The sequence below is a fragment of the Lutra lutra genome, chromosome 5 (assembly GCF_902655055.1).
Source record: "Lutra lutra chromosome 5, mLutLut1.2, whole genome shotgun sequence".
Lineage (NCBI taxonomy): Eukaryota > Metazoa > Chordata > Mammalia > Carnivora > Mustelidae > Lutra > Lutra lutra.
This window is the reverse complement of record NC_062282.1, coordinates 45,655,443-45,677,421: the sequence shown is the minus strand read 5'-3', so window position 1 is coordinate 45,677,421 and position 21,979 is coordinate 45,655,443. Positions and strand designations below refer to the sequence as shown.

The window sequence follows — 21,979 nt, the reverse complement described above, 5'->3', positions numbered from 1 at the left end:
TCTAAACTTACCAAATGAAAAAGTCAGGGTAGGGGCCAGCAAATGCCAAGTTATAGAAAGCTCCTTAGAAAAACCCGGTGCCTGCTGTGGCTTATTAACAGCAAATTAAGTAACTCCCTTCACAAGTCTGGAATTCTTTGATTCGTGCGGAAATCTGACTTCAGCTTCTGGCACTGGAGATGCATCATGGAAAGAATGAACTTAGGAAGGAGATGCTTTGGTGATAAGAAGGAGAGCCTTTCCTGTGTTCTGCAGCTGAAGAATGGAGTCATGCTGGCAGTGGAAAAAGAGAAAGGTCCTTAAGGTGGCCCTTCCTCTCTACGCTCACTTCATATTCCCTAAACATAAACTGCTCAAAAGGAAAAGCTAACAGAGTCCATGTGAGATACCAATGAGTCAAGGGTCCCGTTGAGGTGCTACTAAAAGGTATTAACCTTATCACCAGAAATAATATGCCCACACTTTCATAGAGCTCCAGTCACCCCGATCTTATTTCCTGACTTCCCAGGGATATGCAAACGTCACACCAAGAACCTCTGGGTGCTGTAAGTTGACAAAGCCTCAGCTTGGCACGAAGATCCTAACCTAAAACCTTCAGAGGGAAAACAGGGAGGCACCTCTGAGTACTCTTCTCTGGTCCTCCCTTCTCCATCTGTAAAAGGAAGGTCATCATTCTTCCGTCCTAGAAATATTCACTGAGCATCTATTCTGTGTTACAGCACCTTTGTTCCGACATCGAGATTTCATTCTAAGCATGATATGGGAATCTATGAGAGGATTTTTAAACAGCAAAAGGAGGTCATCTGATTTACATTTTAAGAGGGAGCAGTGACTTTCTAAGGGTTTCCAGGGTGGACTTTCTAGAAGGAAAGAGCCTCATGTCCTTCCACCATTGCTGTCATTGTAGATGGAATGTCAGCGTAACTAAACGCAGTACTAAACTGTACTACTGTGACAGGCGATGATAGCTCACAGATGTGCAGTGGGGGAAAAAAAGAGAGAGTAGGAAGCTGTCTTTGTGCCAAACTTGCAACTGAGCTGCTACCTAAGCCCCCGGGTTTCCTGTGAAATGCATAAACTACCTTTGTTATTTCTGAAGGGTTATCTGTTGAAACATTTTTAGGCAAAACCTGTCATAAGATGTCTCTCCAAACTCACACTCCATCTCGGTTGCTACCCTATTAGAATGTTGACACGTGCAACATCAAAGTCAGAGACGTCCTGCTGAGCAGCAGCACTGCCAAGGTGCCAGCAAGCTGCCCTGAATACAGATAACAGCAAGAACTATGGCCGTGGAGCTCACGCCCCTACATTCTCCTCTCTCTGAATCCAAATTTCAGCCTCTAATGAGATGTTGCAGCCTGATCTAGCTTCTCTGTGGCTAACCCCTCAGAAATTGGCCACGAGAGTATAATATTAATGAGATGAGCATCATGCATCTGAGTGGATTACGAAATAAAAGTGCATTCTCGTCCACTGTCCCATTGCAACCTCATGTCCATTCTAGGAGGTGGGCTAGGTGACTCTTTTTAGCCATTTCACCAATAGAGAAGTTTGGCCCCAGGACAGGCACTTGACCAAGGTCAAAAGGCTCACACCTGGACAGCAGATTCTCATTCATGCACATCCCGCGAAAGCTGGCTGCCTCTGAGCTACGTCACCTTTTAGGCTTCAGTTGGATGAGTTAATATGTGTATCTGTCAAGGTGTACAGAGGTTAATGAAACTAGCGATCTAAAGATGGCTCCATGGACCAGCATATCTGTGTTTGAAGACGGGCTGTGTGAGCTCAGTTATGTAACTCCCCTCTGTTCCAGTTAACTCATCTGCAAAATGTGGAAACAATAGTTTCAACTTTGTTCCATTGTTTCCAGGGGTAGGTGAGACAAAACAACCTCTTGTACCATTTCTGAAGTGGTGACAATGATGATGCTGATGATGATGGCAGCCATGACAGCAGCAAGAACTAGCATTTTAACGTGTACTAACCCTGTGCTGGGTCCTGTGCTTACTGTTATGTGTGGGTTTATTGTGCCTGTTGCCTGACACACCCTCACCATATATCTGCTGCATTGACTGTTAAGCTTTTTAACATTGGAGATAAGGTCCCAGGGCAGAAAAAGAAATTTATTGGACTTTTTAAGTTATTGGAGATAAACCGTATGGGGTAAGGAGGAGGCTCCAGGAAAATCGTAGAGAATTTTTTTTCCCATTTAGGATGCTCATATCTGGAACTAAGAAAACATAATGTATCCTATGGGTTAAAATATAAGAGCCTTTTATATTACCAATAATTCAACAGTCTAATCAAACAGCCAAATATATCCCTCCCAGCCCACACTTGGTAGAATTAAAGAATGCTCAAATTGGAAGAATTCACAGATTCACCTTGTCCTAACCCCTCAGGGGAGGACAAGAGAAGCCTAGGGTAAATGCGTGCCAAGCCCAAGGTCTGCCCCAAGGTCTGCCCAAGGTCACAGAGACCTTTGCATCCAATAAAGAAAACTCTCAATTAACTGAGGAGTTCTGTACCTAGTCTGTCTTCCTTCTGGCAATGTGTCTCCTTGAGCACTACCTTGATTTCTCTGCATCTTCCACATTCACGGCAGCCCTAGCCACATATGGGGCTGAAAGGCAGGCTGGCAGGAACTTTCACTTTAGTAGGTACTTCAACAGGTGGTGCAAAGGGTACTTGCCCATGTGGGGTCCAGGTTGTGGCTGTTATTCCATGTGCAAAAGGGGGGAGCAGGCCTACCTTATATGGATGAAAAGGTTTTTAGAGTCTCAGTATGCTCCAATTCCTATTTATTTGATCTGAAATTCAGGATCCCAGTCTTTTCTCCCAAGGACCCCTTGGGAGCCAAGGGGTCTTGACACACTCTGCTGGCCCAGGACTTGTGAGATCTGTGACCTGGTTTCACCTCCTCCACCACTTACAATATGACCTTGAGGCAAACCACTTCAGCACTTCATGGTCATTTCCCCAATTAGAATACTCCCACTCTACCTCTGTGCGTGAGTGTGAGGTAAATTAAAACAATAGAGGGGAAAAAATGCTTTGAGAGAAGTAGCAGAGGGCTATATATATACACGTGTATATATATCTATACACATTACTAATCATCTGTTATTCTTATTGTCATCATTGTCAGTATTATTCTTCACAACTCCTTCGTAGGTAATGACTAATGAGAACAAGCTTCATCTATTGCAGGGAGAGGGGTGAGAAGGGCACAGTTCTAGGCAAAGATATGTTGACCTGACTCCCAGTACTGCCCTTCATTTTCTCCCCAGATATTTTTACTTCTTGGGGTTAAATAGCACACTTGATTCTGGTTGATGGTTCCTAGGCCCCAAATAGAGAACAAGTTGGTGCCATGGTATCAAGAAACCGAACTCAGATTCTCCAGACAAATGAACAGAAATATAAAGTAGCTTTTATCAGGATGGGGTTTTCAAAGTTTTGTTTTTTAAAGATTTTATTTATTTATTTGACAGACAGAGATCACAAGTAGGCAGAGAGGCAGACAGAGAGAGAGGAAGGGAAGCAGGCTCCCTGCTTGGGATAGAAATAGGCAAGAATTATATTTTTCCCAAATGAGGGAGAAACTCCAAATACACTATCACAGAGTATAAAAGGGGACAGTCTTTGTGGTTGAGCACCTTGCTTCATGGGAAACGGATAAATTTCTTATATCACAAAATCAGAGCAGAGAGGCTTAGTGTCCCCATTTGACAGGCTCCAGGGTAGCCCAGAGGTAAATGACCGCGGAGCACAGCAGCTGTCTGTGCCCTGGCATCTCCCCTGAAGCTGGGATTATCACTGAGGGAAAATGATAGAATATGGCAGATACTCAGAGCAGCTGTCAACTCACTTAATCCCTGCCTCTGCCCCATCCATCCATCCAAACATCCATCCAACATTTACTGAAAGCTTACTATGAATCAGGCAACCTGGCCAACTATTAGTGACCTCTCTGTAGCTAGGACAACCTAAATGACTGCATGGGTTTGCCATGAGAGCCAAAGATGGCAACATAAATGAAACCCTTTACATACTCTAAAGCCCAAAACACAGAGAAGGGATTATAATTATTAGTGATATAATTGAGCACATGAAGAGCATTACAAGGGAACACAATATAATTAAAGGCTAATAAGTCCGTTCATTTGGAGGATTATCTGGATATAGACTTTACTTTTTTAACAATTCATATATTTTGACAAACATTTCAGTGAATGGGGCATATGGGTGGCTCAGTTGATTGAGCAACTGACTCTTGATTTTGACTCAGGTCATGATCTCATGGTCTTGAAATCAAGCCCCAGGTTGGGCTCTGTGCTCAGCACAGAGTTCTGATTGAGATTCTCCCTCTTTCTCTGCCCCTCCCCTCACCACTCCTGTGTATACATTCGCTCTCTTAAAAAAAAAAAAAAAGTATTAAAACAATTTCAGTGGATAGGAAGAACAGAAGTTTCTGTGATGTGACTTATTTCAACAAGTAGTTTCCACTCCTCCCCAGGGAAACAATTCAGGAAACAGAAAACACTGTTGAATGGTGGTGTCAAGGACTAGAATATTATGTATGTATGTATGTATGTATTTTTTTAAAGATTTTATTTATTTATTTGACACAGAGCAAGAGCACAAGCAGTGGGAGCAGCAGGCAGAGGGAGAGGAAGAAGCAGGCTCACCAATCAGGGAGTTCCATGCAGAACTCAATCCCAGGATCCTGGGATCATGACCTAAGCTGAAGGCTTAATGACTGAGCCACCCAGGCACTCCAAATTAGAATATTATTTAAAGCAAAAGTACAAAGCCCAAGGCATTAGAATAATCAGAAGCTCTGGACATTTGCTCAGGCTCTTGCCCCTACTTCCTTACCTCCCCTCCCCTTCCTCACATCCTCTCCCAGTGTGCAAATCCAACCTGTGTTTGGGGCTCAGCTTCTTCCCCATCTCTCCAGGAAAACACTTCCTCATCTCCTCAGGATACTTATATCTCTTCCTCTTCTCTTTTTTTTGTTTTTTATTTTTTAATTTTTTAAAGATTTTGTTTATTTATTTGACAGAGAGAGATCACAAGTAGGCAGAGAGGCAGGCAGAGAGAGGGAGGGAAAAGCAGGCTCCCCACCAAGCAGAGAGCCTGATGCAGGGTTCAATCCCAGAACCCTGAGATCATGACCAGAGCTGAAGGCAGAGGCTTAACCCACTGAGCCACCCAGGCGCCCCTATTTTTTATTTTTTTAAGACTTTATTTATTTGACAGAGAGAGAGATCAGAAGTTGGCAGAGAGGCAGGCAGAGAGAGAGGGGTAAGCATGCAGGGCTAGATCCCAGGTCACTGAGATCATGACCTGAGCTAAAGGCAGAGGCTTAACCCACTGAGCCACCCAGGTGACCCTCTTCCTCTTCTCTTTAAATTTTTGTGATGTGTATAAACTAAAACCTAGAAATTCATACTTAATTCCATGCCTCTTGGGTTTTGTTATTTTTTTCTTTTTCTTGGTTCATTTAGTTGAAGTTAACACTGCTCAGCAGATACTGATATCATCATCTTTGTCTTAAAGATGGGGAAACTGAGGCTCACAGAATTTAAATAGAGTATCAGGGAGAGGTGACAAGCAGGTTGTTGAAATAGTATTAGAAACTAGGCCTTGAGTTGGGGCGCCTGGGTGGCTCAGCTGGTTAAGCATCCAACTCTTGGTTTACTCAGGTCATTATCTCGGAATCAAGAGTTGGAACCCTGCATCTCGCTCTGCACTCGGCATGGAGCCTGCTTAGGATTCTCTCTCCCTCTGCCTCTCCCCCTGCCCTCTCTCACTCTCCCTCTCTCAAATAAATAAATAAGTCATTGGAAAAAAAAGAAAAGAACCTAGGCCTTGAGACTCCTAGTCCAGTTCTCTTTACAGCACAGCTCTTCTTGTCTGCATCAGAATATTGACCTGATTGGAATTGGGCACAGCAGCTGGGTCTCCAGATGAATGTAGTTCTTCCCTGCATGCTAGTGGTGTGTCTGAAGACCCGCTGTATACGAGGTCTCACCGAGTCCCCCAAATCCAACATTCTTTTGTCTAACTGTCACTCTAAGTTGGGTGGTGGCCTCCATGCCCAAGGAGAATCCTCAATTCCTTTCTGACATTATACTGCAAAGAACCAAGAAACAGAGCATCCCTGCACCCCTCTCTGACATCGGAAGGGCCTCTGGAAGCTTCCCGACACTGGATTGGAGTCGTTGTCCTACCTGGAGTGCTGAGTTCCAGTCCCAGTTCTATGGACTCATGGGTGACTCTGGGAAAGCATGGGATCTCCCCCAGGCCCCCGTTGCTTATTTGGAGTAGCATGGATTTGGGGAGCTATCTGATGTCTCTCTGGGGCTGATGTTCAGCAACCTTTCCCAGCCTTCAGGACTTCTTAGACTCTCCAGGGTCAAATGTCCATAGGGTCAAGTGCTGGACATTGGGTCAGCTGAATTCCCTACTCTTTGTAGTTTCTAAAAATGGTAAACAGTATTATTAAACAGATGGTGTGCAAGTTACTTATTTAACCCTACATAAGATCATTGAGCAGGTAGGCAACCAATATTTAAGGCCTGGCTGAGGCTTTCATAATCCTTTTGCCTATACCTCGGGGTGGGGAGGTATAGGGCAGCTCCCCAACTAATTCAGGTATATTCTTCTTTTTCTAAATGGCTCTCTCTGACATTGGCTCTTGCTTTCTCTCTCTCATCTTGACTTCCAAGGGAGCTCTCTGTGTAGCACTCCTGAGCTGAGAAAGATAAAGCCCAAGAGACCATCCTAGGATTAAATAGAGTCTCCTTGTGATTTAGAAGCCTGAGATTGCCAGCTCTAAATCAACATGAATTCTCCATTTAATTTGAGTCAGTGGGTTTTACGAGTCTGTTTCTCTTTCAGTTTATCAGTTAGCTCACTCATTCTTGGTTTGTTATTGTTTCAGTATTGTACAGGTGGAAACCTCATAGTTCAGCAAGCCTGAAAAGAGCCTCAGGGGTTTTCTAGACCAAGCCTTGGGGTTGCACCTAGAGGGAAACAAAGTGAGTCCAAGTATAGGGAAGAGCCTTGTTCAAGGTCACCTATCTAAGGGGACTAGAACACAAGTTTCTTCTCTCACTCTGTCTTTATTATATTTTTCCTACCTCACATCCCCTTTGCTTTGCCTCCAACAAAGGCTTTAGTTTACTATAATCATTTACCCTTTCTTTCCATCATTAGATAATCAGTCACCCACTTCAGGGGTTCCCAGCACAACAGAATGCTGAGACTTCAATTAATCTGAGATCAGCTCACAAGATGCTTACCTTGAGCTGTTTTTCTGATTAGCTTTCAGGAGAAATAGATACTCTCTCTTCCTCCTTCACTCTATTCTGTGTTTCACACATATCCAGGCTATAAAAATTAAGACTGCTTTGTATTAAAATTAAAGAGAGTCCTACATTTAGCCTATTTTCCTGGAAAAAGATAGTGATTGTTGAAAGAAAAATATCCTTACTTACTTCTTTGAACACCCAAATTCAATTACTGGCCACTGAATGTATTGTGTGTGTGTGTGTGTGTGTGTGTGTGTGTGTGTGTTTATAACATAGGAGGGTAGTTATTATTTTTATTAAGAATAAACACAGAAATAAGCATAATCCAGAGCTTCTATAAGTTATAGTTTACCAAAGCTTTAAAATAAAGTCTCCCTCTTAACCACATGGGGACATGGAAAGCATGTTGACACACAACAACCTTCCTGTGGATGAAATAATGGAGGCTCAGAGAAATCAAACAACTTTCCCCAAGTCATCAAGCTACCACAATAACAATTCTGAAACTCAGATTGAAGTCTCCTGTTTCCAAGCCACCATTACTGTCACCATGTCACCTCTCTGCACATCACTTTTCCTTGAAGGTTTGTATTATAAGGCAGCTTGGTATTTGGTAAGATTTCTGGTCTTATAAGGAGAGGATCTGGGTTTTAGGCTCCTCGCCAGTTAGGGGGCCTCTTCTTCCCCTAATCACCCAGCTAGTTTCTTGGACACCTTCTGTTACAGATCCATGGAAGGTGGCATCAGGACCAGGCTTCAGTCTCACCAGTTTCTTGCCTAGGGCCCCAGAGCACCTGGCCCATGTCATGACAGTGACAGTAATTCTCGTGTTATACTGTTAAATGCATTCGTTGTCTGTCTCCCTCGTTTACACCTGGAGTCCTTTGAGAGCACACAAACTGCATCTTCCTCAGCTTTATGTGTCTGGCACCTGGGGCACAGCCTAGCATTTAGTTAGTCTTTGAAGTATGTTTACTGAATGAATGAAGACTCTAGTCCATTACTCTCAGTTGACGTAAGAGATGATTTGCCCCAAATCTCACAGGGACCTGCTGGCAACACTGGAACTAGATCCCCCATCTTCAGGCTCTTTTCAGTGTACCTCCATGCATGAATAAGATGATGCTATTTATTTCTGCTAACAATGAGTACAGCCAGCATGCATCCGATGGTGGCTAAAAGCTCGGGTGCTATCCTAAGTGCTTTCCGAGCAGGAGCCTAGATGATTCTTCTAGCTACCCTGGGAGGTGAATTATATTTTTATCTCCATTAATTACATAAATAAATGGCTTTAGGCTGAAATTGGCTTTAGATTTCTTTTCACCTTGCAAGTATCCTCCAGGCAATCCCCCCACCCCCACCGCCCGCCAAATGAAAGACAAAATAAAAGTACTAGGACAGAGGCCGGCTGGAAGGGCTGCTTCCTACAGGAAGCATAAGACACACACATTGCTGGCATACTCAACAATAGATGTCCTGGTCAAGAAAGTATGGATGAGGAGATGTGCTCATTAACTGCTAAATTCAGACCTCTTAGGTTTCCTTTATTTGGGCCGTCACTCAAAGTGGCCTTATTTTTTCCAGTCCTCTTGTGTCTCCTGCTTATTTGTTTATCTGAAAGGCCAGACTCTCTGGGATGGGCTCATTAGGAAGACATTTCCTTTCACGAGGGCTGGGAGAATGGCAGGGACACAATATCTCCCACATGCCCCCCTTTCGCCATGCCAACGCCACAATAGAAGGCACCCAGTTGAGAGCCAACCAAAACCCAAGTCCGTACAAAATGTCCTCTGCTGGAGCCCAGCTGTGAGAAAGAATAAACATCTTCAAAGCCCTGACCACCCTCTCATTTCTGCCATGTAATCTTCCCTTGCCTTTTTCATCCCACAATGATCCCTCCTTCTTTGGATCCATTGAATAATACAAAACCGTGCAATCAGAGTAATATAGCCATAGACATCTCCAGTCAAAAGGGACCATAAAGATGATTGAGACTAAGCATGGCAACACCCCAGCACTTATGCCAGCCACTCCCTGATTTCCCATCCATGGCAGACAGCTTTAATCAGCTGTGGCACTCTTCCCAGCTCAGCTTGGATGGTGCCTGAGAATCCTTTTCAAAAAAGCGCTCTGGGTGGAAGAGAAAAGTAACTCTCCCATTCAGGATAAGAGGCATAGAAGGGCTAGAAAAGAAGCCCCCTGCTTGCCATTCCAGGGTTCCTTCCACCATTATATCTTTCCTGATGATGTACTCTTTTGGGGTCATCTCATCTGAATAAGACCTAACATTAATGGAAAAATTTCAGCTTCCTGGGGGTGGAGCCTGGTCATTTGTTAATCTCCTGGGGAGGCATCATGTGGAGTAGCATACACACTGCTTAGCTGACAAGAGAAACGAATATAACACTCCCGCTCCTAAGTGGAATAAAGGGGACACTTGAAAATTTCAGAAAGGATTATAGGGACCAACTTGGATTAAATAATCACATGTTATACAACCATTCTCTGGATGAAATACATTTGAGCCACCAAGGCAATCAGAATATTTCTCCGTGCCTTACTGGATCCCATCTAAGGGTAATCATTTATAAGAAGTCCAGAAGTCTCTTATGTGAGTTAGTTTCTCACCTACAGTGGCAACTTCTCAGGTTTTTCACCAAAGTACCCTAAAAGCAGAGACTGATGTCAGGGATAGCTTCTAGGGATCTGAGACATAGCTCTAAGCAACCCACAGAAAATAAGATATTACTCTGAAATACTTTGTTTTATCTTGAAAACTCATGTGAGTTTGGATTCTCTTCCAAAATAGAGCAATTTTGATTTTTTTTAAATTTATTTGACAGATCGCACTAGTAGGCAGAGAGGCAGGCACAGAGAGACGAAGGGAAGCAGGCTCCCCGCTGAAGCAGAGAGCCCAATGCGGGACTCGATCCCAGGATCCCGGGATCACGACCTGAGCTGAAGGCAGTGGCTTAACCCACTGAGTCACCCAGGCACCTAGCAATTTTGATTTTAATAAAAAAAAAAGTCTTCCCCCAATTTTTTAGTTTATTGGATGCCATAGGGAAGTATCATATTTTTTCCTCAGGGCTTCATATTCTCCTTAGCCCTGCAGAGCTCAGCAAAAATTGCCCATGGGACACATCTAGCACAACTAGATTTTTACTGGTTGGTGAGCTAAGAATGGTTCTAATAATTTAAAATTGTTGAAAAAAAAGAATATTTAGTGACACATGAAAATTATATGAAACTCACATTTCAATCTCCATAAATGACATTTCATTGAAACTTATTTATGTGCTGTCTATGGTTGCTTCCATGATATAATGGTAGAACTGAGTAGTTGTGACAGAGATAAAGCCTAAAACATGTATGTGTCTCTTACACACAAGAAAATTCCCACCTCTGCCCCTGTCTATTACAGGCTACTCCATGGCCATACATGTTCCTATCATGGGAAGATACACTATGTAAATCTCAAGTGGTGGCACTTTTGCCCTTCTGGACACATTTGTGTCTGGAGACATTTTGGATGGTCTCAAATGGAGGGCAGAGGTTTGGTGCTGGCATCTTATGGAGTGAGTAGAGGCCAGGATGCTGCTGAACATCCTTCAGTGGTAAAGGCAGCCCCCACAGCAAAGACTTATCCAAACCAATTAAATATCAACAGTGCTAAGGTTGAGAAGCCCTGGTATATACCATCTGGTGTTAAGGGCTGGTTCTCCTCTCCATCCCTCATTTCTTTCCTCTTCTCAGTTAAACACAGATGGACCCTTACTATTAGTATATCAGTAGGGATTACTCAGGCCTGAGAGACAGACACTCCATAAATACTTATGAAGGATGAGGATGACTTCTCATCTTATTTGACCATAGGAATATTAAAAAATAGTTACTACTACTACTACTAATAATAATAATAATAATAATAACAACCAGATTTTATGAGGCAGTTACTTATGTGCCAGGCATTGGGCTAAGTATTTTACATTTATCCTTTCATTTAGTCACAAATTCAGTCTTGTGAGGTGGGTATCATTATGACCCCATGGTGCAAATGAGGCAACTGAGACTCAGAGAAGTTAAGTTGCCAAAGGTTACAAAGCTACCAAGTTACAAAGCAGTGATTTGTACCTAAGAAGTCTGACACCAGAAATTTAGCTTTTTACCACAATCCTGTAAACTTCCTGAAACACTCAGAAACTCTTTATTTCAGTGTTCTGATGCGGGCAAAAGAATTTAATTTGTCCATTCTGCATCCCCACTATTATGCATAAGAAAATAACTGCTACCCTGAAAGCCTAACCTTCAAGACACTGTCCTTAGCACCGATTTGTTCTATTATAAAACCGCTTTATAAATTCAAATGCATTGAACCACATTGAAGCTAGTGGGTCCAGAAAACTCTGTAGTAACTGTTTGATCTATGATCTATGTTCTAGAGGCTCCTTGTAGGAAATACAAGACTCACTGAGATGTTAGAGCCAATTAGCATCTAAATAGGTTTCTTATTTCTGTCCCAGATATAATCAGAATTGAACAGTCATTATTAAAGGGATAACTTTGAAAGAAAAAGTAGATAGTTATTTGAAGTAATGAATCTCAAAGACAGGATACTGCTCCCAATTTTGGCAAGCCGGGCTTAGAGGAAAAATGGCAAATATATATATTTTTTAACCTGAATCAGTATGGTTTGTTTGATAGGTCATGTTAATAGTTGAGTGAGAGTATGGACTCCAGAAAAAGATCTTTTGGGTTCAAATCCTAACTTTACCTACCTTTAATAACCAGTTACACTGCCCTAAGCCTATTAACTGATATTAGTTCTAGGTTTATAGAGCCTGAACTCTAATCCCAGCTTGGACACAAACCCATAATTTGTGAGCTTGGGTAAATTAGATCACTTTTCTGAGTCTCTGTTTCCCCAGTTGTAAAAAGGGAATAATGACACTTTTCCTCTCTATCTCTTTAAGCTTGTATGGTACAAAGGAACTAATATATACACAAAAAAAGACTGTCACTAGTAATGGCTACTCACAGGAATCTTTACTCTCCAATCCCTGGAGTAGGAAAAGTAAGCCATATACAAAAAGCCAATAGTATACTGAGCCCAGTGAGCAGCACACAATGTTGCCAGTAGTCTCAATAAGGAAGTACCAGGCAAACACGAAAATGTAACAAAATACAGAATGAGGGTCAATGTTATCACCATTTTGTATCTGGGATGCCCCAGGCTCAGTGGGAGCATGCCAGCTGGGGCTCTGCCTGACACAGCTGCTTGGAAGCAGCTGGCCTTGAGTGCCACAGCAGAGAGGTCGGAAGGGATACCTGTTGTTCTGACATCTAGAATAGAGCCTGGTTCCACAGAATACAGTGGCTTTTGAAATGAAGGTTCACAGTTTTTATTTGGCCTAAAATATTGGACTGCATCCAGTGCCTACTGCCCAGCTGATTTGAGACTGCCTACCCACGGTTGGTTTTATAAATAATGTTGTTTACGTAACTACTGAACTGTAGCATAGACCCTTAGGGGAAATAAATTAGTAAGAGTGGTGTGCTTATAAATCTGGGCATTAGTCTACAACTTCATCAGATTTGGAAGCAAAATATTTACTGACTGTTTACTGTGTGCCTAGTGCCTTGTCAGATGCTGGAGGTGGGAGGGAGATAAAGATGTGACCCCTGTCCTCCATGAACTCACAAGTCTAATTGAGAGGCACGTGTTTCTTGAAATTATAATGCAATTGAACAAAAACGAGTATAACCAATAAGTACCACAGAACTCAGAGTAGGGGAGTCGAGTGATGTGGGTAGATGAAACATTCATGATGAATGTGGGGTTTCCATAAAGCCTTGATGGCATAAACTGGTGGGGAAGGGCATTCCAGAGTGTGAATAAAGGCATGGACAGAGAGAACATACATGCAAAAGATTCTCTGGGAAGAGTGTTTTGGGGCTTGAATGGAAAGGTCTTCACATCAGAGTGGGATATAAATTTTATCTTGAAGGCAAGAAAAACTCAGAAAAGCTGTGAAAGGTTGAGAGCTTTAGGCAAATGGAGAAGCATGCAGGGGATAAAGGGACAAATCTGGACCCAGCTTCGACAGTCCAGGCACAGGGTAGTGAGGGCCAAGACAAAGGTAGTAGCTATAGAAATGGGAAGAAAAGGATATGTGTTATAATTACAGAAAATTCCATAGGACCTTGTGAATGAAGACTTACTGGAAGCCAAGGAGAGAAAGGAATCAAGATGGTGTTATAATAAGAGCTTAATGATGATAGTATCATTAATCTTCTGACTCAGTAAATCCTATCAAAACTATCTGAATCACTCAACTGTTTCTGATGATATCTTGATAAACCAGATCAGTGTTTCTCAAGCTTTAACATGCATACAAATTACTGGGAGGCCCTGTTAAAATATAGACTCTAATTCAGTAGGTTTGAGGTAGGGCCTGAGACTCTGCATTTCTAACAAGATCCCAGGTGACATTAATGCTGTTGGTCTGTGAACCATACTTTCATTGACAAAGGACTAGAATTTCTTTTCTTTATTTTCATGCCAAACATCAACAACTAGATTAGAACTTTAAAAAGGTAGACTGGCTACAGAGAACAAACTGAGGGTTACCGGAGGGGAGGTGGGTAGGGGGATGGGTGAAATAGGTGACAGGGATGCAGGAGAGCACTTGTGATGAGATACCACTTCATATCCTCTAGAACGGCGAACATCAAAACCAGAGTAACAAGTGTGAGTGAGGACATGAAGTTGAAGCCCTCATATATAGCTGGTGGAAATGTAAAATAGTACAGCCACACTGGGGACAGTTCGATCCTCAGAAAGTTAACCATAGACTTACTGGGTAACACAGCAATTCTACTACTAGGTACATAGCCAAGACAAATGAAAACATGTGCCCACATAAGAACATGTATAGGATTGTTCATAGCAACATGAGTCACAATAGCCAAAAAGTGGCAACAACCCAGATATCTATCAACTAAGGAATGGAGGAACAAACTGTGGTATACCCATATAATGGAATATTATTTGGTCATAAAAAGGAACTGAGTCTGATACATGGTACCTGATGGATAAATCTTGAAAATGTTATGCTAAATTAGAAAAGTCAGTCGTCCTAGAGTACGTATTGTATGATTCCATTTATATGACATGTCCAGAATAGGAAAGTCTATGGAGACAGAATGTAGACTAGTGTTTTCTTAGGATTGAGACTATGAGAGGACAATAGGGAGTGACAGCTAATGAGTACAGGGCTCCTTTTTTGTTGGAAGGGATATGTTCTAAAATTAGACTGTGATGACAGATACATAAATCCGTGAATATAGTACAAGAGATTGAATTCAGCACTTAAATGGGTGCATTGTATGGGATGTGACTAATGTCTTAAGAAAGCTTTTAAAAGAAAGGAGAAAAGCCATAGAAACTGAAATGACAGAGAATTTTTATTTCTAGTTGAAAGAAGTATTTTTTACCGTTTTACTCTTTTGGGAAAGGACACTGTTGCTTGGAAATCCAGACATACTAAAGAAGCTTTCCTTGTTTAGTGTAGATTTTTGTTTGGGGGTAGGTTTGCAAGAATAATGATATGAGAGATCAAAGGGAAGTCTACTGGCAGGGAAAAAAAATAAGTTAAAATAGATCATGTGATCAGAATACCTGAATAGCCAGCCAAAAGACCTCCTTAGGTGACTGGAAGTATCAGATAGGGCCGCCAAAGATTAGCTTCCTGAAACTAAAGAAGACAATGTCTGCAAATGAACAATGGCTCTACATCTTTAACAATAAATCCTCTCAGCAGGAGTTTATCACTAGGGGGCTGGGAAGTTTCCATATACTCAAACTCTGATGCAGAAAACTGGGAGTAGAAGCTGTAATATTGAGCTTACCAGGTTGTGTAAGAAATAAATGGGGTTATGCCTGAAGATGCTTGGGCCAAGGGGGTACTCAGGGAATGGCGGCTTGGCAGTGGTTGGGAATGTGAAATGAGAGGCCATTCTCTGGATAATTTATTATTAAGCTACACTTTCCTGATACACTCATTTCTGCACAATACACAGACATGGCAATGGGGGAGGTTATAATTTTTTGTCTCCAGATTCTTTAAAGCAGTGCTAGGCAAACGTGGCCACCTGTGGTCGCCTCTTCTCCCATTCCTCTCTTTTCTCCTCTCCATCCTGACAATCTACTCTCCATTGTGGATATAACTTGCCATGAGGCATCAGAATGGCAGGGTCTCTGCTGTAATGTCAGTCATGCTAAGCCTTGGCATGCAGTCACTGTGTGAAGAAGCACAGGCCATGTGGGGAAGCCGTGTGTCAGCAATCCAGCTGACAGCTGCTGCAAAGACTTCATGAAAGTCAGGGAGCTTTCAGAAGATCTCAGCCTCCGCTTTTCAAGTCTTCCAGCTGAGAACTCAGACACTGTGCTGTCTGAGTCCCTGACCCACAGAGCCATAAGAGATAACAAATAATTACTGTTGTTGTAAGCCCCTAAGTTTGGGGGTAATTTATTAGGCAGCATTGGTAGCTAATACACAAAATTTGCCCAATTCCAAATCCCATGTGCTTAATCACTATGCTGTGTAACAAAGAACGAAACAAAACAGAAACACTTCTCCTCAGAATTGGGCTCCCTATGGAGACTTCCCTACCTCTGGGAAAGGCAGCATTGTCTGAAGACTCCAGACTACAGCCCTCATGATTGCCTCTTTATGGTGGCAAACGGACACCGCTGCAGTAACAGTGCACAGGGCGGTCTCTCAAGGATTTAGTTGCCTCGATGCAGGCACCTTGAACCTAGTCATCTCTGAAGTACTAACAAGGGTGAAACTCTAGACCCGGCCAAGGTGAGGAGTCTGATCTGTGCAGAGCTCGCATCTTGATCTTGGCAAATTCTTCAACCAGTGGTCATGGTTTATATACCAAATAGCTCCTTGACTGTTCAAAACCCAGCAGCACAAGTGTCTGTAAAAGCGATGTACACTGCACTGTACAAATATAAAATCTTATTATTTAGGATTTGGTGTCCTCAACAATGCTATTTATAGTATATCTGTTTATTTATTTTTTTTTCTTTTGTCCCCGAGAACCAAGACGCTAATGGAAAGAGACCAATTTGAAATGAAAACGTCGTTTTGCAAACCAGGCTTTCTGTTCTCCCTGAAGGGGAGAAAAAGGACAGAAATGAGTGAGGGGTGGTAACAATGGATTTCTTTGATGCCAGGCTCCTCCTTTAAGATGGACCAATGCAGAGAAGAGAATTTCTTGATCTGCTGCACAACCGATATTATAAATATTTGATGGAAAATGTAGACTGGCAGTGGGTGGTGGAAGCAGCAGAGAACAATGACAAGTTACAGTTCTGTGTTATTTCGTTTCTTTTCTCCAAACTATTCAGGCTATCTGAGGCAGACTAACCTGACTTCCTCTTCCTATGTTCCATCATTCACCCTCCTTGCTGTTAGAAGAAAGGTTTATAAAGGGGAAACACACACAGACACACACACACACACACAACAGCTGCATTTGAATGCTTGGAGAACAAAACAATTGGTACCTTTCATATCTCTGAAGGCTAAGCTGCATTATCTCATGTCAGAGTCGGAGCATGGGGTAAAAAATCAGCTCTCAGGGGGCACAAAGCCAAAGCTCCCTTCATGACTGACTTAAAAAGTGAAAAGGCAAAGCTCTGCTTCTAAGGAGAAAAAAAAAAAGAAAGAAAGAAAAAAAGCAAACTTCCAAGTCATTACATTTTATATACTTTGAAAAGCACGCTTTCAAGAGAGTATAAATGGAGAGGGTGTAAAAATGATGAGATCGGAATCCCTGGGTTCGAGTCCCAGGTTTACATGTTACCAACTGTGAGACCTTGAGATCTTTTCATCCTATCACCTCAGTTGCCTGAGTGGAGTGAAGATTCCTGCCTTCACTCACACTCTCACTCACTCGCTCACTTATTTGTTGAGGGAGCAGTCAAGCTCCAAACACAGTGCTTGCCTTCAACAGGCTCACAGTCCAAAATATTTCCTTCATCTCAGCACAGGGTTGGTCTGAGAATGAACATGGTAAAGTAAAACACTTTTATTAAAGTACTGTGATGTGATGAGCCCCGGATATTACCTGCAACTGATGAATTACGGAGCTCTACCTCTGAAACTAATGATGTACTATATGTTGGCTAATTGAATTTAAATTAAAAAAAAAAAAAGTATTCTGACTGTTGAAAATATACCTTGCAAGACCTGTTAAGCCTTGGGTCTTTGTAAGACTGATATAGAGGTCAGAGATTCTTCTCTGTCTAAAGCAAGAGGTCTTGCTAATTAGACATAGTATTGTAATGGGTCAGACTTGTCCTTCCCAAGTGTTCTTCCTGAGTCTCCGATCCTGCACCCTCCTCACATGCATCCTAGCCACAGTGGGTATATCTGGCTTGCCAAATCTTCCTGGGGCGTGATTCTGCTCTGTACTGCCCTGCTCATAAGCTTTCATTGTTTCTTCTCTTTCTGTGAAACCAAGCCTATACTCAACGTGGCCCTCAAAACTCCCACCCCAATCGGGGCACCTGGGTGGCTCAGTGGGTTAAAGCCTCTGCCTTCGGCTCCGGTCACAATCCCGGGGTCCTGGGATCAAGCCCCACATGGTCATAATCCCGGGGTCCTGGGATCAAGCCCCACATGGTCATAATCCCGGGGTCCTGGGATCAAGCCCCACATCGGGCTCTCTGCTCAGCGGGGAGCCTGCTTCTCCCGCACTCTCCTCTTTGCTGCCTCTCTGCCTACTTGTGATCTCTCTCTCTCTGTCAAATAAACAAATAAAATCTTAAAAAAAAAAAAAACTCCCACCCCAAGGCATCTGTCCACCCTCATCTGCATTTACATATACATCAGTCGACCTACTTACGATTCGTAGTCAACACTTGTGCTCTCCTGTCTGTGTCTTCACTCACACAGTTTCTACTGTTGGAATACCCTCTGGCCCCAAGTCCCTACCTACACATTTCCTTTCGAGGTTGAGCTTAAATTTGGATGAAACTTTCACTATCTTCGCATTGTCCCTGACTGTCCTCTTGGTGAAGATGATTGCCCCTCCTTTGAACCACATAGTGCTTTGCATATACTTCTTTCTTGGCTGATAATAATCATAATAATGGTAAGAATAATAGCAGCTAGCCTATATGGAGACTACAGTGTTCCAGGTACTATGATAAATAAATGCTTTATATTAATTGTCCTTTCAATTCTTATAAATTCTATAAGCCAAGGTAACATTTTATTGCACAGAGGAAACTGAGACCTCATAGGGTTATGTAACGAACTTGATTTCCCACAGCGTACCTGGCAGTTACACGGATGGGCTTTGGCATCAGAGGCACCTGAGTTAGAGTCCAGGCTGTACACGTCACCAGCTTCATGACCTCTGCCACCTAACTTCCCAGTGTAATCCTCAGTTCCCTTATTGGTAGAAAATGGATAGTGTTATGTGTATTGTAATGAATACATAAGATAATGCATGTAAAACTCAGAGCAAGATGCTGAGTGCAGAGAAGGTATTAGAGAAGCAGTAGCTGTCATGACCCGCAGCTAAGAAGGCTGATGTCTCAGTGGATTCCTCACCACCCCCCACGTTTAATACATGCCAGCTGAATAAACCACAGCCACTTGAAGAATTTTTGACTATTCCAAGGCTGTCCTGAAGATACGTATCATGGAGAAAAGTGCATAATTGAGGAGAAGGAAGTTACATACATACAGGAAGCAACCAAACATCCCTATTCCTTGGTTTTAAATACACTCTTCTTGTTTTGCTGAGGACTGTGCAACCTCAAACTTGGCCTGGTTACGCTCTGGCTTAAGTACTTTCATAAGTGCATCTTCAGAACTCCACTTAGGGGCACACATTGCCCAGCTAAATGTTGGGAAGCTACAAGACCAAAGGCCCTCAGCTTACGCCCAAAGCCTACTTTCTGAACCTCTGGTTGAGGAGAGAGTCATTGGAGGTCACTACAAGGGTAACAATGAGGGAGCAGGGGCTGAGGACACAGGTAAAATCCAGGCTATATAAGGCCTTACAGGTCTTGTGAAGGTTTTGCCATTTTATCCCAAGGACTCTGGAGAGCTCCTCAAGATTTTAGGCATGAGAAGTTGAAGTAATTTGCCCATGTCTAGTGAGCTTCTAGTAGCAAAACCAGGATTGAAAATCTGGTCTCCCATTCTAGTTTGCCATGTCTTGATAAACATCTTGGCATCCCTCCTCCCAGGTACAGACATCAATGAGGAAAATGAGAGCAAGTGGATAGAAAGCTTCATGTATTGTATTTGTTCCTCTGCAGGAAGCAGGGCAAGACTGAATGATGGGTTCTTGGAAGGTCTGAGACTGCTGTCTGAGCCAGACCTTCAGAGGGGTGGGGGGCCCAGAGAAAGCTTGCATTGTGTTGCCTGGGAAATGCAGGATTAAGAAACAGAGCTTAGCTATCAAACCCATTGCCAACGGACAGGTTGCTGAGGTCCTGGAAAGAGAAAGAGGACTGGTAATGTCACTTAGTGAAAGACTAGACTATGGTGGAGGCTGTACAAGTTAATGGAAAAGGTAAAATTATAGGAAGAGAAAAAAGATCGGTGGTTGTCAGGGCTGGGGCTGGGAAAGGAACTATCTATAAAAGTGCTTAAGGGAACTTTCTGTAGTAGTTAAAATATGCTCTATCTTGATTATAGTGGTGGTTACTTGAGTATATACATTTGTCAAAATCCATAGAACTAGACCCCTAGTTTGGATGACTTTTACTTCTGAAATTATACTAAAATAAATCTAATTGTAGAGATACTATCCATAGGGTTATGGAGAGTACACTGACCCATCTTCAGACCTCAGGAAAAGAACCCCTGCTCTAGGGTCAAACAATTTTTGAAGTGGAAAGGTCTCTCAAAACACAGAGACCACACCTACTTATTTCAAAGGTAGGAGAAGTGAGAAGCAAGAAAATACAATGCCATCTCCAGGATCCTGTCTCTTACTAGTGATGTTCATCCTTGCAACCAATATTAGTGGCACCCTTATTGCATTGTAAACACTAGGCTAGATTCAATACCTAGCTGAGTATCCCAGCAAATAAGAAAAATAAGGCTTACTGCCTTGAAGATCTGGGATTTTTGACTCTGTAGTTTATCCCCGATAGACTATAAGAGCTCCAGGGAATATTTAGTTCCCAGGTCTTGCTGGAACACTAGACTGGGAGCCAGGAGACTTGTGTATGGATTGAGTAAGAAACAAGGAAGAATGAGCTTTGGAGGCTCAGCCAATCACCAAGTCTCTCCTTTCTTCCTCAGGTGTAGATGGGGAAATAGGTAAATTCCTCAAAGAACCAACATCAGCTTCCACACTGTGCTAACATCAAGAATTTCCCCGGGGGGCACCTGAGTAGCTCAGTGGGTTAAGGCCTCTCTTCCTTCGGCTCGGGTCGTGGTCTTGGGGTCCTGGCATCAAGCCCCGAGTCGGACTCCTTGCTGGGCGGGGAGCCTGCTTCCCCTGCCCCGCTGCCTGCCTCTCTGCCTACTTGTGATCTCTCTCTGTCAAATAAATAAATAAAATCTTTAAAAAAAAATTTCCCCGGAAGTATGGACTAGTACAATGATTAAAGGCCATTCAAAATAGTAGCTATGATGAGGAATTGCATAGTAGTACAGTAGGGGAGAGCAGAATGGGCTTCAGGATCAGATGGATCTGGATTCAAACCCTGGCCCTGTACTACCCGTATCACTAAGGACAAGCCACTCAGTAGGATTAAGCCTCAGATTTTTTATGTAAAATGAGAAAAACAATGATCCCTATGCCTCTCAGGGTTGGTGTGAGGGTTAAACAGGATTGTGCAGGTGCTGACATATTATCATCTCTTCCTTAATGGCGGCAGTCACTGCGGCTCTAAATGCCACTGTCATCAGTATCATCACTCCAGTTTCTACATTTACTATCTGTATCACTTGAAAGATTTCTTCCTGATCAAAAAGGCCAGATTGTTACTTAGTCACCAGACAGAGCAATTTCAGCCTCTTTCCCTTTGGATCAAATCATTTGACATTCAGCAGGGTAAGAGTTATTGAGTGGCTGAAGTATACACCTGAGCCCCCTTCAGCAGTGGCTGAAACTCGAGCCTGGACAGGCCAATTCACACGCACAGAAGCTTCCAGATAAGTCTCTATACCCATGGACCAATCAATCACTTCCTGCCCTGGGCTCCCTGCAGTGCCAGGCTTGCACCTAACTGCCTTTCTGGTCCTCCTTGGCCCTTGCATTTTAACAGTGAGTCTCCATATAGGAGCACAAGGAAGCAGCAGTGTGCCTGACAGGGGGAGGGGTCATATAACACATCACAATTCCTTCAGGACAGCAGTAGTCATGAAAACATAGTCAATATAAAACATTATAAATTATTAATCATTTATGTATACCTATTATTTTTATGGTACATATTTCCAAAAATAATGTGCCTCAAATTTTTCCGAATTAGTAGGGATGTGTAGAAATGAAATTGGCTCTCTGTATTAAATGATATTCAATGAAGGGCATCCTCCAAATGCATATCTGAATCTTGTGGGGGGGCAGACAGAAAGGTGGGAGGCTTTTCTGATAATCGAAAG

The 21,979-nt window shown here is 42.7% G+C and overlaps 1 protein-coding gene across 4 annotated transcripts in view; it reads right to left on the bottom strand.

Moving 5' to 3' along the window:
• Positions 1-21,979, bottom strand: part of GRIA1 (glutamate ionotropic receptor AMPA type subunit 1) — a 309,387-nt gene that overhangs the window by 219,070 nt on the left and 68,338 nt on the right. Inside the window, exon 1 of one of the 4 annotated variants that reach the window (XM_047730842.1) lies at positions 6,243-6,296. The exons of the other annotated variants lie outside the window; for them this stretch is intronic. The gene's annotated coding sequence lies outside the window, so the exon portion shown is untranslated. Of the gene's footprint in view, positions 1-6,242; positions 6,297-21,979 lie in introns of those variants that run through there. 4 annotated transcript variants of the gene reach the window in all.